Raw genomic sequence first — 18,502 nt, forward strand, 5'->3', positions numbered from 1 at the left:
TATTTCTGGAGAATTTTCTGCAAGAATTGCTGAAGAAACCCCTAGGGGATATGCTGGAAGAATCCTTGAAGGCACTTCTGGAGGATTTCCTGGAGAAATCTTCGAAGTATTTCCTGGAGGAATCCCTGCGAAAATTTCCTAGGGAAATTCGTGGAGAAATCCCTGGAGGAATTCCTGAAGCAATTCCTGAAGGAATCTCCAGAAGAACTCCTGGAGAAATCTCTAGAGCAATTTCAGGCGGAGCTTCTCGAGGAATCTCAAGATGAAATGAAATTCCTAGAGGAATTCATGAAGAAATTCGTGGATGAATCTCTTTAGAACTTTGTAGAGGAATACCAGGAATGATTCCTGAAGAAATCGCAGATGGAATTCTTGGAGAAGAGTTCCTGAAGAAACTCCAGAAGGAATTCCGGAAGCACTTTTAAGAGGAATTCCTAAACAGTTCCTGGAGGAAATACTGAATTATTTCCTGGAGGAGTTTCTTAAAGAATACAAGGAGGATTTCCTGAAGGAAGCTTAAGAAGAGTTTCTGGGAGAATCTTTGTAGAAATTTTTAAAATAAGTTGTTCCAGAAAGAATCACAGAAGAAATTCCCGAATTAAGCCCTGCAGAAAATCTTGAAGGAATCAATGGAGGAAATCTTGGAGGATATCCTTGAGAAATGCCTGTAGGATTAACGGAGGAATCTCTGGAAATACTCCTGGAGGAATCTCTAGAAGAATTCCTGGAAGAGTTTCTGGAGGAATCTCTAGAGACATTTCTGAAGGAATCCCTGGATGATTGTTTAGAGGAATCCCTGGAATAATTCCTGGAGAAATCTTTGAAGAAATTCGTGGAGGAATTTCAAAAAGAATTTCAAGAAGAACTCCTTAAAAAGGGTTCCTGGGGGAATCGTTCGAGGAATTTTTAAATAATCCCTTGAGTTGTTTCTGAAAGAAACACAGAAGAAATTCCCGGACGAATTCCTGGAGAAATTCTTGAAGGAAAACATGGAGGAATTCCTGAAAAACTCCATGAGGAATCCAGGAAGCAATCCCATGAGGAATTCCTTAGGAAATCCCAGGAAAACTTTCTTAACAAATTACTGGAAAAAATATGCTGGGAAAAAATATGGAGGAATGCATGTCTGCAATTATTTTTGGTGGAATTATTGTTGGAATCTTTGGATGGACTCTAAAAATAATGTTTTGTACTCCTGGATTTTTTTAGCACATCTCTGATAAAACTTCCTGTAAGGGTTCCTAGAAGATATTCCTGCTGAAATACTTTGAATTAATAAACATTGAATTATATCTCTGGTGAAATTTTTAAAGAAATATATGGAGAAATTCCTGAAGAAATCTCTGAAGGGACATTTGTAGAAATACCAAAAAGAATTTCTGTTTACATTTCTATGGGAATCACTGAAGAAATTCCTGGAGGAATCCTCGAGAAAACACTGGAACAATCACTGGGGGAATCTCTATAGATATCCCAGGATAAATTCCCGGAGGAATGCCTGGTGTAACCTATAGAGGATCCTTTGAAAAAATCTCTGGAGCAATGTATGATGGAATCACTGAAGGCAGCTATGGAAAAATAAAACCTGGATGAATCCTTACAGAAGTATCTATAAAAAGAAATCGTGGGAGAAATTCTTGATCCATTTCTTGGAACGAACCTTGAAACAATCACTATCGGAACCCTGCAAGATGCCCATGGAAGAATTCACGAAGGAGAAACTCCTGGAGAAGTCCCTTGTGGAATTTCCGAAAGAATCCCTGAAGAAGTTCCTGAATAAATGAATAAAGGAATTTTTGAAGGTGTCCTTGAAAGTATTCGTAAAGAAATTCCAGGTATTTTGCTCTCCGCATGACGTTTGTTTGGATTGAATACTAGTGAAAATTCGTGTTGTAGTAGCACAAAACTGCACTCTATAGCAGCATATGGTTGTACAAAGTCATTCCTTTTCCCTACCGGAGCCGGTTCCGGCATATCTGGAAAATTTGTGTTGTCCTCATACTCATTATGCTTCTAGTAACAAGTAGAAATGTACTTTGAGTTGTTCAGGCACTGTCCATAAACTACGTAGACTCAATTTTGGCTAACTCAGACCCCCCCCCCTACCCCCTCGTAGACTTTTGTCCATAAAAAAATTTCGAAATTTGAAAGGACCGTAGACTTTGGTCAGACCCCCCGTCCCCCCTCAGAGTTTACGTAGTTTATGGACAGCTCCTCATCAAGAAAGTTGAGTTCTGAGTAACTCACTATATACACTCTGAGCTGTTCATGAGCTACTATCATACTCGTGGGCTCTGTGTTGTCCTCATATTTATTATGCTTCTTGTAACCGAGTGAAATTGAGCTCTGAGTTGTTCATCAAGATAGTTGAGTACTGGGTACTCACCACATGAACTCTGTGCTGTTCATTAATTACTATCGTACTCGTGGGCTTTGTGTTGTCCTCATACTTATTGTGCTTCTAGTAACCAAGTGGAAATGAACTCTGTATTGTTCATCAAGATAGTTGAGTTCTGAGTTACTCACTACATGAACTATGCTTCTAGTAACCAAGTGGAAATGAACTCTGAGTTGCTCATCAAGATAATTGAGTTCTGAGCTACTCATCATATGAACTCTGTGTTGTTCATGATTTACTATCACACTCATGGACTCTGTGTTGTCTTCATACTCATTATGCATCTAGTAACAAGTAGGAATGAACTTTGAGTTTTTCATCAAGAGTGTTGAGTTCTGAGTTACTCACTACATGATTTTTTTTAGTTTTTATTTATGTGTATTTTAACTTAGATGCTAATTCTACACTCCTCACTACATGAGCTCTGTGTTGTTCATGAACTACTATAATCTTTGCGGGCTCTGTATTGTCCTCAAACAGATTATGTTCCTTGTAAACAAGTGGAAATCAACTCTGAGTTGTTCATCATAATAGTTGAGTTCTGAGTTATGCAGACAAAGCCTCTATTGCTTAGGAAGAAATACTATCCAAAAAATGGAAAGGTAGAAAGGAAATTTCGCTTTTTACAATTCATCGTCACAAACTGCAAACTGCATCGCTGCGGGTTAATGACATTCAAAATCCAAATTCAAATCCGTCACTCGTCTCACGTTGACTAATTACCATTTCTCGGCTCGGCCTCCCTGACCCGATCCCGAATTCCGCGCCCAGCATCACCATCAACACCGGTCGCGTCGTCACCGGACCAGCATCCCATCCGTCGCACATCGCAGAACACCAGAAAACGCAATCCGAGAAGACTGTTTGCCTCTTCTCTTGCAGTGCTGGCCTGGGTTGGGCTGGGCTTGGGACGATACCTACCAACTAGGGCCGTTGAGCGCGCGGCCATTGGCCACTACGCCGAGGTGAACGAACGCATGCCTTTGCACTACCATACCAGAGCGGCACCGCACCGTAGAGTAGAGTAGAGTAGAGTGCAGTGAATGCAATTGCAACTGGGCAATAGCTTTGTACACCCGTTGCAATTTCATGTGCAGCGAACGAACAACGGCACGGCGCGGCGGGATGGTTCCTTGGTTTGCCAATGGGCCCTCGGTGGCAGAGCGGGTATTCCGATAGATGGTGGTGATTGCAGGCAGAGGTCCACTCTCTCACACGGGACATTCGAATTGAAGGAAAAAGTGAGCAACATGGGCCTGCCGTCCGGCGTTGGTGCACGGTGGGCAGCGGGAGAGATGTGATGCAAAAGAAAAGGAAAAATGCAATACGATGCAACATGCATCCTCCGCTGTGTTCCCCTGCTCTGGTCAACGAATGGTGAAAATCTAGTGCAGATAGACGATCCCGATGGCAGAAGTAATGATTTATAAATAAATAAATAATAAATTTGGAGGAGGTATACGACTGGAAGGAAATGTTGAACTGTTGTGGCTTTCTCAGTCTAAGAGCATTGAAACGGCTAGTTTGGCATAGCCCGACGTTTCGGTCCCGTGTATTGGACCTTTTTCAAGGGATAAGCAGTCAACCGTCTCTCGTTATGCGGTTTTTGAATGCAGTTTGAGAGTTGGAGCTTCTTGTAATGCCATTTAACATAAAACACATAAATTTTTCTTGTACTTTTTGGGACAACTTGCACTGCACACCGTCGCTCGCTGTTATCTGTAGTGTGCAGTGCAAGTTGTCCCAAAAAGTACAAGAAAAATTTATGTGTTTTATGTTAAATGGCATTACAAGAAGCTCCAACTCTCAAACTGCATTCAAAAACCGCATAACGAGAGACGGTTGACTGCTTATCCCTTGAAAAAGGTCCAATACACGGGACCGAAACGTCGGGCTATGCCAAACTAGCCGTTTCAATGCTCTTAGACTGAGAAAGCCACAACAGTTCAATAAATAATAAATGAATTAGTTGACGTTTGTCGCTTGTATGGTCTGATCGAGATGAAGAGGCCGTCTCCTACGGGATAGATGAATTGTGTCAACGCATCGTAAAATTAGCGTGCCGTGCTGATTAACTTTGGAATTGAGAAAAGAGAAGGGCTTTAGAAGATAGAAGATAGAGATGACAAAGAAGACAGAAAAGACAAAAAAGACGGAGAAGACAGAGAAGGCAGAGAAGACAGAGAGACAGAGAAGACAGAGAAGACAGAGAAGACAGAGAAGACAGAGAAGACAGAGAAGACAGAGAAGACAGAGAAGACAGAGAAGAGAGAGAAGACAGAGAAGACAGAGAAGACAGAGAAGACAGAGAAGACAGAGAAGACAGAGAAGACAGAGAAGACAGAGAAGACAGAGAAGACAGAGAAGACAGAGAAGACAGAGAAGACAGAGAAGACAGAGAAGACAGGGAAGACAGGGAAGACAGAGAAGACAGAGAAGACAGGGAAGACAGGGAAGACAGAGAAGACAGGGAAGACAGAGAAGACAGAGAAGACAGAGAAGACAGAGAAGACAGAGAAGACAGAGAAGACAGAGAAGACAGAGAAGACAGAGAAGACAGAGAAGACAGAGAAGACAGAGAAGACAGAGAAGACAGAGAAGACAGAGAAGACAGAGAAGACAGAGAAGACAGAGAAGACAGAGAAGACAGAGAAGACAGAGAAGACAGAGAAGACAGAGAAGACAGAGAAGACAGAGAAGACAGAGAAGACAGAGAAGACAGAGAAGACAGAGAAGACAGAGAAGACAGAGAAGACAGAGAAGACAGAGAAGACAGAGAAGACAGAGAAGACAGAGAAGACAGAGAAGACAGAGAAGACAGAGAAGACAGAGAAGACAGAGAAGACAGAGAAGACAGAGAAGACAGAGAAGACAGAGAAGACAGAGAAGACAGAGAAGACAGAGAAGCCAGAGAAGCCAGAGAAGCCAGAGAAGCCAGAGAAGCCAGAGAAGCCAGAGAAGCCAGAGAAGCCAGAGAAGCCAGAGAAGCCAGAGAAGCCAGAGAAGCCAGAGAAGCCAGAGAAGCCAGAGAAGCCAGAGAAGCCAGAGAAGCCAGAGAAGCCAGAGAAGCCAGAGAAGACAGAGAAGACAGAGAAGACGGAGAAGACAGAGAAGACAGAGAAGACAGAGAAGACAAAGAAGACAGAGAAGACAGAGAAGACAGAGAAGACAGAGAAGACAGAGAAGACAGAGAAGACAGAGAAGACAGCGAAGACAGAGAAGACAGAGAAGACAGAGAAGAAAGAGAAGACAGAGAAGACAGAGAAGACAGAGAAGACAGAGAAGACAGAGAAGACAGAGAAGACAGAGAAGACAGAGAAGACAGAGAAGACAGAGAAGACAGAGAAGACAGAGAAGACAGAGAAGACAGAGAAGACAGAGAAGACAGAGAAGACAGAGAAGACAGAGAAGACAGAGAAGACAGAGAAGACAGAGAAGACAGAGAAGACAGAGAAGACAGAGAAGACAGAGAAGACAGAGAAGACAGAGAAGACAGAGAAGACAGAGAAGACAGAGAAGACAGAGAAGACAGAGAAGACAGAGAAGACAGAGAAGACAGAGAAGACAGAGAAGACAGAGAAGACAGAGAAGACAGAGAAGACAGAGAAGACAGAGAAGACAGAGAAGACAGAGAAGACAGAGAAGACAGAGAAGACAGAGAAGACAGAGAAGACAGAGAAGACAGAGAAGACAGAGAAGACAGAGAAGACAGAGAAGACAGAGAAGACAGAGAAGACAGAGAAGACAGAGAAGACAGAGAAGACAGAGAAGACAGAGAAGACAGAGAAGACAGAGAAGACAGAGAAGACAGAGAAGACAGAGAAGACAGAGAAGACAGAGAAGACAGAGAAGACAGAGAAGACAGAGAAGACAGAGAAGACAGAGAAGACAGAGAAGACAGAGAAGACAGAGAAGACAGAGAAGACAGAGAAGACAGAGAAGACAGAGAAGACAGAGAAGACAGAGAAGACAGAGAAGACAGAGAAGACAGAGAAGACAGAGAAGACAGAGAAGACAGAGAAGACAGAGAAGACAGAGAAGACAGAGAAGACAGAGAAGACAGAGAAGACAGAGAAGACAGAGAAGACAGAGAAGACAGAGAAGACAGAGAAGACAGAGAAGACAGAGAAGACAGAGAAGACAGAGAAGACAGAGAAGACAGAGAAGACAGAGAAGACAGAGAAGACAGAGAAGACAGAGAAGACAGAGAAGACAGAGAAGACAGAGAAGACAGAGAAGACAGAGAAGACAGAGAAGACAGAGAAGACAGAGAAGACAGAGAAGACAGAGAAGACAGAGAAGACAGAGAAGACAGGGAAGACAGAGAAGACAGAGAAGACAGAGAAGACAGAGAAGACAGGGAAGACAGAGAAGACAGAGAAGACAGAGAAGACAGAGAAGACAGAGAAGACAGAGAAGACAGAGAAGACAGAGAAGACAGAGAAGACAGAGAAGACAGAGAAGACAGAGAAGACAGAGAAGACAGAGAAGACAGAGAAGACAGAGAAGACAGAGAAGACAGAGAAGACAGAGAAGACAGAGAAGACAGAGAAGACAGAGAAGACAGAGAAGACAGAGAAGACAGAGAAGACAGAGAAGACAGAGAAGACAGAGAAGACAGAGAAGACAGAGAAGACAGAGAAGACAGAGAAGACAGAGAAGACAGAGAAGACAGAGAAGACAGAGAAGACAGAGAAGACAGAGAAGACAGAGAAGACAGAGAAGACAGAGAAGACAGAGAAGACAGAGAAGACAGAGAAGACAGAGAAGACAGAGAAGACAGAGAAGACAGAGAAGACAGAGAAGACAGAGAAGACAGAGAAGACAGAGAAGACAGAGAAGACAGAGAAGACAGAGAAGACAGAGAAGACAGAGAAGACAGAGAAGACAGAGAAGACAGAGAAGACAAAGGAGACAGAGAAGACCGAAGGCAGAAGACAGAAGACAGAAGACAGAAGACAGAAGACAGAAGACAGAAGACAGAAGACAGAAGACAGAAGACAGAAGACAGAAGACAGAAGACAGAAGACAGAAGACAGAAGACAGAAGACAGAAGACAGAAGACAGAAGACAGAAGACAGAAGACAGAAGACAGAAGACAGAAGACAGAAGACAGAAGACAGAAGACAGAAGACAGAAGACAGAAGACAGAAGACAGAAGACAGAAGACAGAAGACAGAAGACAGAAGACAGAAGACAGAAGACAGAAGACAGAAGACAGAAGACAGAAGACAGAAGACAGAAGACAGAAGACAGAAGACAGAAGACAGAAGACAGAAGACAGAAGACAGAAGACAGAAGACAGAAGACAGAAGACAGAAGACAGAAGACAGAAGACAGAAGACAGAAGACAGAAGACAGAAGACAGAAGACAGAAGACAGAAGACAGAAGACAGAAGACAGAAGACAGAAGACAGAAGACAGAAGACAGAAGACAGAAGACAGAAGACAGAAGACAGAAGACAGAAGACAGAAGACAGAAGACAGAAGACAGAAGACAGAAGACAGAAGACAGAAGACAGAAGACAGAAGACAGAAGACAGAAGACAGAAGACAGAAGACCGAAGACAGAAGACCGAAGACAGAAGACAGAAGACAGAAGACAGAAGACAGAAGACAGAAGACAGAAGACAGAAGACAGAAGACAGAAGACAGAAGACAGAAGACAGAAGACAGAAGACAGAAAACAGAAGACAGAAGACAGAAGACAGAAGACAGAAGACAGAAGACTGAAGACAGAAGACAGAAGACAGAAGACAGAAGACAGAAGACAGAAGACAGAAGACAGAAGACAGAAGACAGAAGACAGAAGACAGAAGACAAAAGACAGAAGACAGAAGACAGAAGACAGAAGACAGAAGACAGAAGACAGAAGACAGAAGACAGAAGACAGAAGACAGAAGACAGAAGACAGAAGACAGAAGACAGAAGACAGAAGACAGAAGACAGAAGACAGAAGACAGAAGACAGAAGACAGAAGACAGAAGACAGAAGACAGAAGACAGAAGACAGAAGACAGAAGACAGAAGACAGAAGACAGAAGACAGAAGACAGAAGACAGAAGACAGAAGACAGAAGACAGAAGACAGAAGACAGAAGACAGAAGACAGAAGACAGAAGACAGAAGACAGAAGACAGAAGACAGAAGACAGAAGACAGAAGACAGAAGACAGAAGACAGAAGACAGAAGACAGAAGACAGAAGACAGAAGACAGAAGACAGAAGACAGAAGACGGAAGACAGAAGACAGAAGACAGAAGACAGAAGACAGAAGACAGAAGACAGAAGACAGAAGACAGAAGACAGAAGACAGAAGACAGAAGACAGAAGACCGAGGGGTTTGACATAAACTGTCGGAAAACTGTCCAAAATGGGACCCCTTGCCCGAATGGTTCCACAACCTACATTCGATAAAAAGATTTTTTTCCAAGCACATTATTTATTCAACCTAATGATCCAGTACAACATCAGTTTCAATGAATGTTCCTCAAAGTGACACAACAAGCGTGCCATTTGCGATTGATTGAAATTGAAAGTTTCGCTTGGCTCAACGAAGCTCAACAAGAAACAAAACATTGTGCGATAAATGTACGTTAGGTACGATAAGCTCAGTCAGAAGATTGCTGTTTGTTACACTTTCTTTAGCAACAAATCACGTAGTTGTCGCTGTTGGCGGTTGTTGAGCTCACTGTGTCAGAGCCAGCTGCTCTCCAACCATCCATGGGGTGCTGTGGTGGTGTGCCTATGAAGATAATCACAAAGCGGTGGAAATCGTGATTATGCTTGCCCGCCAGGTGAGCAATTTGCATTTATGCGCGCATGCTCTTGAAGATTTTCCCTCGTCGTCGGTCGCCGCTACCTACCATGCTGCCATCGGTATGTGTGGGGAAAACTGTCACAAACCCCGGAGCCATCACTGCACTGGGGAAGGAGGCACGAAGGTTGGACTTTTTAGCCGGTAAAGTGGCTCACGAGCATTGAACTTGACGGGCAACGAACGGCGCACGGCTCGCACAGAAGAAACAAGCTTGATCTAGGCCTGCTCCAGGTGTGAAAGTTGACGACACCGAGGAATACTTGTTGAGCGTGGGCTCTATCATTGACACAATCTTCGCTGGCATGGGGCAGCGATTGACAGCCGCCTTGGGAGGGGAAATCGTCGAATTTTTCAGCGCATCCTTAAGCCTCCTCTAATGCTATTTGACTTAAACATTTGAGATACCATGAACATAAAATACGAATTTGTGATCGTGACTTTCTAATGTATGGGGGTTGTCGTCTTCGACATGCCATCAACCGTTAGTGCTGAGCTCTGCCGAGCAGTGCGTGTGCATTTTAATGACTTGCCGCGATTAGGACAAGAATTTTCCTATTTTCAGAGTGCATTAGTGCATCCTAGATTTTCATGCCAACGCTTGCAACTAACGGGATAAAAACCCCTTTTGTAACTTTTGAGATGGGTGTGAGCATGTGAAACTGCAATTTTAGATTTTCTATGCATAAAATTTTTCCTGTTGGCATAACATATCAACTGACATAAATCGTTGGTATTTTATGAGTACTTTTTTGCTTTAAATGACCATCAGAGAGTAGCAGGAGCTCTCAGCGGCATTTCTAGGAGGTTCTAGGGAGTTACAGGCGATATTGGGAGGTCTCAGAGGCGTTTGAGGGGGTCTGAGAGGCATTTCAGAGGGTCTCAGGGGTTCCAGGGAGTTCAGCAGAGGTGTTTCAAGGGTCTCAAGGGTGTTTTGGGGGGTCTCAGGGGCGTTTGAGGAGATCTCATGGGGTTCCAGGGGGTCTCAGGGGCTCTTTAGGAGGTCTTAAGGACATTCCAAGTGATTTTAGGGGAGTTTTGGGGAGTCCCAGTGAATTTTATGGAGTAGCTAGAGGGGGTACCATGAGGTCTCAGAAAGGCTGAGATCATAAGGAGAGTGTCTGTCTGTCTGTCTGTCTGTCTGTCTGTCTGTCTGTCTGTCTGTCTGTCTGTCTGTCTGTCTGTTTGTCTGTCTGTCTGTCTGTCTGTCTGTCTGTCTGTCTGTCTGTCTGTCTGTCTGTCTGTCTGTCTGTCTGTCTGTCTGTCTGTCTGTCTGTCTGTCTGTCTGTCTGTCTGTCTGTCTGTCTGTCTGTCTGTCTGTCTGTCTGTCTGTCTGTCTGTCTGTCTGTCTGTCTGTCTGTCTGTCTGTCTGTCTGTCTGTCTGTCTGTCTGTCTGTCTGTCTGTCTGTCTGTCTGTCTGTCTGTCTGTCTGTCTGTCTGTCTGTCTGTCTGTCTGTCTGTCTGTCTGTCTGTCTGTCTGTCTGTCTGTCTGTCTGTCTGTCTGTCTGTCTGTCTGTCTGTCTGTCTGTCTGTCTGTCTGTCTGTCTGTCTGTCTGTCTGTCTGTCTGTCTGTCTGTCTGTCTGTCTGTCTGTCTGTCTGTCTGTCTGTCTGTCTGTCTGTCTGTCTGTCTGTCTGTCTGTCTGTCTGTCTGTCTGTCTGTCTGTCTGTCTGTCTGTCTGTCTGTCTGTCTGTCTGTCTGTCTGTCTGTCTGTCTGTCTGTCTGTCTGTCTGTCTGTCTGTCTGTCTGTCTGTCTGTCTGTCTGTCTGTCTGTCTGTCTGTCTGTCTGTCTGTCTGTCTGTCTGTCTGTCTGTCTGTCTGTCTGTCTGTCTGTCTGTCTGTCTGTCTGTCTGTCTGTCTGTCTGTCTGTCTGTCTGTCTGTCTGTCTGTCTGTCTGTCTGTCTGTCTGTCTGTCTGTCTGTCTGTCTGTCTGTCTGTCTGTCTGTCTGTCTGTCTGTCTGTCTGTCTGTTTTTTTTTTTTTTTTTTTTTTCCTCCCAACCTCCCCAGCAGAGAAAACCGATTGGAAAAACTCTGCTACACCTTGGTGCCTCGATCCCCCTGGTACCACTGATATGCGACTGCTTCAGGGGGTGCAATGCGCTCATGCGCTCTTCTGCTACTGTGCTCATGCACTTTTTGTCGCTCCTAATCTATACTCATACACGTCTCGTATTTTGCTTACTCCGGTTGGTGTTGGCTCGCCATTAAGCGGACAACATGCTTAGTTTCAAATTTGTTATTCTACACGTTCTAATGTTAGTACCTAACATCGCCATTCAGCGACACATAGGTACAACATACACACAATTTGTTATTCTAATACCACGCAAGGCATTCGGATCCTACTAACTTGCTCCGAACGGTGTCCTCCCCGTGCCGCCGTTGCGCCATTTAGCACTCCAGCTTTCCGCGCACGACTCGTGTAGTCCCCGACGGTGGATCTACCCTACGCCGACAAAGAGTTCCCCGGCAGTGGAACATCTTCCGAAACCGTTTCTTCCCAGACAGGTGCCGAGGTCTCTCCTGCGATTCCGGTTGGAGACTGGCTTCCGGTTCACAGGCGCCCCGACGACCAAATTCCGGTGCTTCTTCGCGATAGACTCGGTCTAGTCCCCGGCGGTGGCCCTAGCCTACTCCGACGGAGAAAAACCCCGGCGGTGGAAGTTCTCCCGATACCGATGTTTCTATCCCGACCAGTAAGGTGCCGAAGTCGGTCCGGCGATTCCGGTTGGTGGTGGACTTCCGGTTCACCGGCGCTCCGACGACCAAAAACCGGTGCCACGTTACGGACGACTCAGTCATGTCCCCGGCGGTGGATCATGCCTACCCGGATCGCGTTCCGCCGCTCTCTAGTCTTCGCGCCACTTCCTCTGCAGCGCGGACAGCATCCTCGTTACTGCTCTGTCGACAGCGTTCCACGTGTTTTCATCGCGACACATCTCTTCGACAATGTTGTCGACTGTCACTCCGCCCAGCAAGACGCGAATTTCTTCGAACCTGGGGCATTCGAAAACGACATGTTCCGGTGACTCCTCCACGTTAACACACTCCGGGCAAAAGGGCGAAAGAGCATGCCCAAACCGGTGCAGGTACTTCCTGAAGAAGCCATGGCCGGACAGGAACTGCGTCAGATGGAAGTTCACCTCCCCATGCTTCCTATTCACCCACGCTGACACGCTAGGGATAAGCCGGTGAGTCCACCTGCCATTCGCCGAATTGTCCCACTCTTGCTGCCATTTAGCCAACGAGTTCGCTCTGACGATATCTCTTACGCTCCTGGTACTTCTGCGTTGGTAGCATTCCACGTCTTCGGCGATGGTGATGCAAATGGGCATCATTCCCGCGATAACACATACTGCCTCCGTCGAAATGGTTCTGTACGCGCTGGCGACCCGAGTGGCCATGAGTCGGAATGCGCTGTCTAGCGCTCTTCGATTCCGCTTCGTACTCAGTGCTTCAGCCCATGCTGGGGCACCATACCTGAGTATTGAGCCTGCTACGCTCGCCAGAAGACGCCTCTTACTACTTCGTGGTCCCCCGACGTTCGGCATGATCGTCGCTATAGCATTGACAGCCTTCGCTGCCTTTCCGCAGGCGTAGTCAACGTGCTCCTTGAAGTTAAGTCGATCATCGACCATCACTCCTAGATGCTTCAAAGCTCGTTTCGATGTGATAACATGCTCTCCGACTACGATCTCCATCGTTTGGACTGCTTTACAGTTGCTGACCAGAAGCACCTCCGTTTTGTGATGGGCAATCTGTAGCTTGACCCCAGTCATCCATCTTTCAACAGTGGACATTGATTCCGTCGCCAGCATTTCAACTTCTTCAAGAGTCTCTCCCATTACCGTCAACACGACGTCGTCTGCGAAGCCCACAATGACGACTCCTTTGGGAAGTTTTAACGACAGTACGCCGTTGTACATGGCATTCCAGAGTGTTGGGCCTAGTATGGACCCTTGTGGAACACCTGCCGTTACTTCTATAGACCTCTGCCCTTCGTTGGTGTCGTACACCAGTACCCTGTTCTGGAAGTAGCTCCGTAAAATCTGGCACAGATAATCGGGAACCCGCATACTGTGTAGCGCTACGGCGATAGCCTCCCAGCTGGCACTATTAAACGCATTTTTGACGTCTATCGTTACCACAGCGCAGAATCGATCACCTCTCCGTTTTTTCTTGGACGCCTTCTGGGCATTCTCGATGACTACCCGAATCGCATCCACCGTCGATTTTCCCTTACGGAATCCGAATTGCATCGCTGACAGTCCCCTCTCACTTTCGACGTATTCTGTCAACCTGTTAAGGATGACCTTCTCTAACAGTTTTCCTAGGGTATCCAGCAGGCAGATCGGTCTATACGATCCTGGGTCCCCCGGCGGCTTTCCTGGTTTCGGTAGAAGCACCAACTTTTGAACCTTCCAACCGTTTGGGAAGTAGCCTTCATCCAGGCATTTTTGGAGCACCATCCTCATCATGTCCGGAAACGCCAATATCGCCGTTCTAACTGCTACGTTCGGGATCCCATCCGGACCGGGAGCTTTCCCGATCTTGAGCCCCTTCGCAATTACCAGCAACTCTGCATTGGATATCCGAGCACCTTCGTTGGGTTCTTCTGCATTCTCTGCGTATGGTGTGGGAGGCCAAAACGTTGGGCCATGGTGCGGAAAAAGACCTTCCACGATCCTCCTTAGTTTGTCCGGGCACATTTCCACGGGTACTGCTGGACCTTTGAGCTTCGATACCACGATTCGGTACGCGTTGCCCCAGGGGTTGGCGTCGGCTTCTCGACACAACTCTTTGTAGCAGTTCGACTTACTCAGCCTTATCTCGCGTTTAAGAGCGGCTCGAGCTCCCCGAAAAACGGTTCGCCTTGCTTCTCTCTCAGCTTCATTTCTGGCCCTCTGGAAGCGTCTCCTAGCACGGAGGCAAGCAGCACGGAGGGTACTGATCGTCGCGTTCCACCAATACGCTGGCCGTCTTCTGTTTCTGGGCTCTATCTTCCTCGGCATTGCTATGTCGCATGCCGTAACAATCGCTTCCGTTAGTTCACCTGCATCAAGGGTTGCACCGTCGTATGGCCGCAGCGCCTCGACAAAGACTTCCTTATCGAACTCTTTTGTCTTCCACCTTCGTTCGCATGTTCGCGTTCTCCTCGTCGAAGTAGAGGCTCGCTGGCCAATACTGTAGAGGATCGCCTGGTGATCACTGTTGGAATATTCCTCGCTGACTCTCCAGTTCATGTCTTCCGTAAGCGACGGACTACAGAACGTAACATCGATGATGGATTCACGGCCGTCTCTGCGGAATGTGCTGGCCATACCATCGTTGCAAAGCCTCACATCCAGCTTCGCCAGGGCTTCCAGTAGGCTGTACCCCCTAGCATTGGTGAGCCTACTACCCCATTCCACGGCCCAGGCGTTGAAATCTCCTCCGATGACTACCGGCTTCCGCCCGACCAGCGTGTCCGTGAGTGCATCCAACATCCTGTTGTACTCTTCATCTGACCACCTTGGAGGTGCATAGCAACTGCAAACGAAGACTCCATTAATTTTGGCAACCACAAAGCCTTCGTACGAACACTCGATCACTTCTTCAATGGGGAATCTACCCATCACCTGTATGGCCGCTATCTGGGATCTGTCCGTCACCCAATTGCCGTTCTCAGGGGGCACCCGATACGGCTCTGCGATGATTGCAACATCGCACTTAGTCTCTGTTGTCGACTGCCACAACAGTTGCTGTGCGACGTCGCAGTGATTGAGGTTGATTTGGGTTATCTCAATCATTGTTGACCTGCCATCGCCTTTTTATAGGCCGGGCACTTAAAGCCTCCCGTCTTATGGTCGTTTCCGTCCTCCGGCTTACACAGCATGCACTTGGGTTGGCTCGTGCAGTCCCGAGCAACGTGGCCGTTTCCACCGCAACTCCAGCATCGTCCGGACCTGTCGGGGCCCTTGCAATTTCTCGCCTGATGACCAAATTCCATGCATTTAAAGCATCGCTCCATTTGTTTGGTCGCTCGGGGAGCCAGTCGCAACGAGCACTCCGCCCATCGAATTTTTACCTTGCCAGTTGCTACCAGCTTATTGGCAATATCCACAGGCAATCGGATTGCCGCCGTCTGAGTGCCTCCATACGACTTCCTTATCCGAATCACCATCGGTCCTTCGACGTTGCACTGCTCCTTCAATGCGCGTTTCAGATCATCTTCTGTCGTGATCTCGTCCAGATCCTTGACTTCAACCACCGCTTCCTGTGATAAGGCTCTCACATTGGCCTCGTTCTCCAGCGATTTGGCAACGAGCTCCCTGAACGCCGAGCTCTTAACCGTCGGATCCTTCTTGAGCTCGAACAGCATCTCTCCTTTTTGGGTGCGTCTGGTCTTCACTACGTTTTCGCCCAACACCTTCAACTCCGGGTCCTCCTGCAGTTTCCTAAGCAGAGCAGCGTACGTCGTCTTGTCCTTCGCCTCAACGCACAATGGTCCGAATCCACGTTTTAGCAGGAAAAAAATCCGTATCTCTGTTTTCGTTTATTTTAGGCATTTGGTGTCTTCAGAGAAGTTGTTTGCATTTGTTTGCTGCATCTTTTCCAAAAAATTTTGATTAGGGTGGTCCGCATCTTAACTCAAATCTGGAATAGAACTTTTAAATTTCAAGTCATACGCGATCGAGTTCTTCAGCAAAGTTGTAGGCAATGCTATTTTGAGCAACTTTGCCGAATACGCCGTTTATCTAGCTCTTAATTTGAACATAGTAGGTCAATTTTAATTTTTACCTTAGGGTGGGCCACCCAAAAACGGTTTTTTCGCAATATCTTTTTTATTTGATTTTTTTCGAAGATGTGAGCTTCGGAGCATTTAAAGAGCAAGTAATGAGGCATATTTGTTCTGAACATTGCACGTTGCTAGGTCTTGTCATTCAAATGTTATGGGGAATTTTGACTTAAAATCAACGATGTCTTCAAATGCTTATATCTCTAGGAGCTAGTAAAATAAAAAAAGTTCTTTAAGCGGCATTTGGAAGGTCACATATAAAGCCAAATTTGTAGCAAATATTACAAGAACGTTATTTTTCAAATTGGAATAAATCGACTCCAAAAATCCCCTTAAAAAGTGAAAAAACTACTTATAACTCATACAATTTCATAGATAGAGTCAAACTGTCTTCGGAAAGAATGTAGGTTTTTACCATGCCTACAAGTTTCCCATACACGATTTTCTTGCAAAACGTGAAACAAAAGCTTGAAATTGATAATTTGATTTTTAGGGGTACATGCTATGTTTTTCTAGGAAATCAGAACGATTATATTCTTTAAAAACAAATTATCAATTTCAAGCTTTTGTTTCACGTTTTACAAAAAAGTCGTGTATGGAAAACTTTTAGGTATGGTGAAAACCCACATTTTTTCCGAAGACAGTTTGACTTTATCTTTAAAATTGTATGAGTAATAAGTAGTTTTTCGATTTTTTAAGGGGATTTTTGGAGTCGATTTATTCCAATTTAAAAAATAACGTTCTTGTAATATTTTCTCCACATTTGGCTTTATATGTGACCTTCCAAATGCCGCTTAAAGAACTTTTTTTATTTTACCAGCTCCATGCGATATAAGCATTTGAAGACATTAATGTTTTTAAGTCAAAATTGCCCATAACATATGAATGACAAGATCTAGCAACATGCAATGTTCAGAACAAATATGCGTCATTACTTGATCTTCAAATGCTCCGAAGCTCACATCTTCGAAAAAAATCAAATAAAAAAGTTATTGCAAAAAAACCGTTTTTGAGGGGCTCACCCTAAGTCAAAACTTAAAATTGACCTACTATGTTCAAATTAAGAGCTAGATAAACAGCGTATTCAGCAAAGTTGCTCGAAATAGCATTGCCTACAACTTTTCTGACGAACTCGATCGCGTATGACTGAAAATTAAAAAAATATTTTTCAGATTTGAGTTAGGACGAGGACCACCCTAATCAAAAATTTTTGGAAAAGATGCAGCAAACAAATGCAAACAACTTCTCTGAAGACACCATACGTCTAAAATTAACGAAAACAGAGATACGGATTTTTTTCCTGCTAAAACGTGGATTCGGACCATTGTGCAACGATCAATGCATCGCCCTTCTTCCTCTCCCTAGGAGGCCGCTGGGTTTCTTTCTTCTTCTGTTCCTTCTTCTTTTCTTCCTTCTTCTTATCTTCTTTCTCCTTTCGCTTTTTCTTCTTCTTCGCCTGCTGGTTCTCCACAGTGCGCCATCCATCATCACTCCGATTGCTGGCACGCTCCCGTTCGCTTCTCTGTTTCTTCGGGACTTCCTCTTCTCCTGGCGTGTCCCTGCCTCGTTTCTCTGAGCGAGTACTCCGGTGGCTCCTCGGCGTCTCCATGTTTTCAGCCGTAGGTCTATCCGTGGCTTCCGCCAGAGACTTCTCGGCTGTTTCCACTCTCAGCTTGAGCGCCTTCTGATCGCGTTCCGCAACTGTAACGGCAGACTTGATGCTCGTCACTAGTTGCTTGATCTTCAGGTGAACGTTGTGCTTGTCTTTGGCAAACTCGTACAACTCGTTCACCCTTCTCCTTACTTCGAACAAGCTCGACTCTTGAGCTGTGCCGCTGTTCGAGTTCGGTGTAAGCACTCGCTGATTCAGGAATGCTAGCTCCCGTTGGCTTCCTTGAGGCTCGCTCCGTATCGCGCTACTACTCGTTCTCGCAGCAGTTTCCAGCGGCGTCACTGGTGATCGCTGCATCATTCCACTTCTTCTGAACGCGTCCGCGTTCTCTCCAACTACTTCGGTATAATTTGATGTCTCCATTCTATTGGGTCCCCCCTCCGAGCCGCTATCTCCACCTGCTGTACATAGTCGCTTTCGTGATCTCTTGGTTGTCTATGAATCAGGGAGGCCAAGCGAGGGTTGAACACGTACCTTCATGGGGTCCGTGTCCAGAGCCAGATCAGCGCAAGTCGGGAGTGTTACATCCGAGCCTAGTACCCATCAAAAATGATGGACAGATGAAGAACGTATCCGGAGGCCTGCCAAGGTTTTACCGGGACGGAGGCAGACGCACCATTAGCCCGCTCGCCGTTTCAAGTAGGTGTCACCCTTCCTTACTCAGGGAGCAGAATGGCACGAATGTCAGCCCATCGTCGTCATCCTATCCGTAATCCGTAGTCCGTTGTCGTTTGCGTTGACCAGTATGCCATAATCAGGATGTTACTGGCATCGATCCTGATGTGCCGGTTGGCACTCCGAGTATTTGGGCTAAGGCACTTTGGAAGCGGTACCAGGTCG

Source organism: Aedes albopictus, chromosome 2 (genome assembly GCF_035046485.1).
Source record: "Aedes albopictus strain Foshan chromosome 2, AalbF5, whole genome shotgun sequence".
NCBI lineage: Eukaryota > Metazoa > Arthropoda > Insecta > Diptera > Culicidae > Aedes > Aedes albopictus.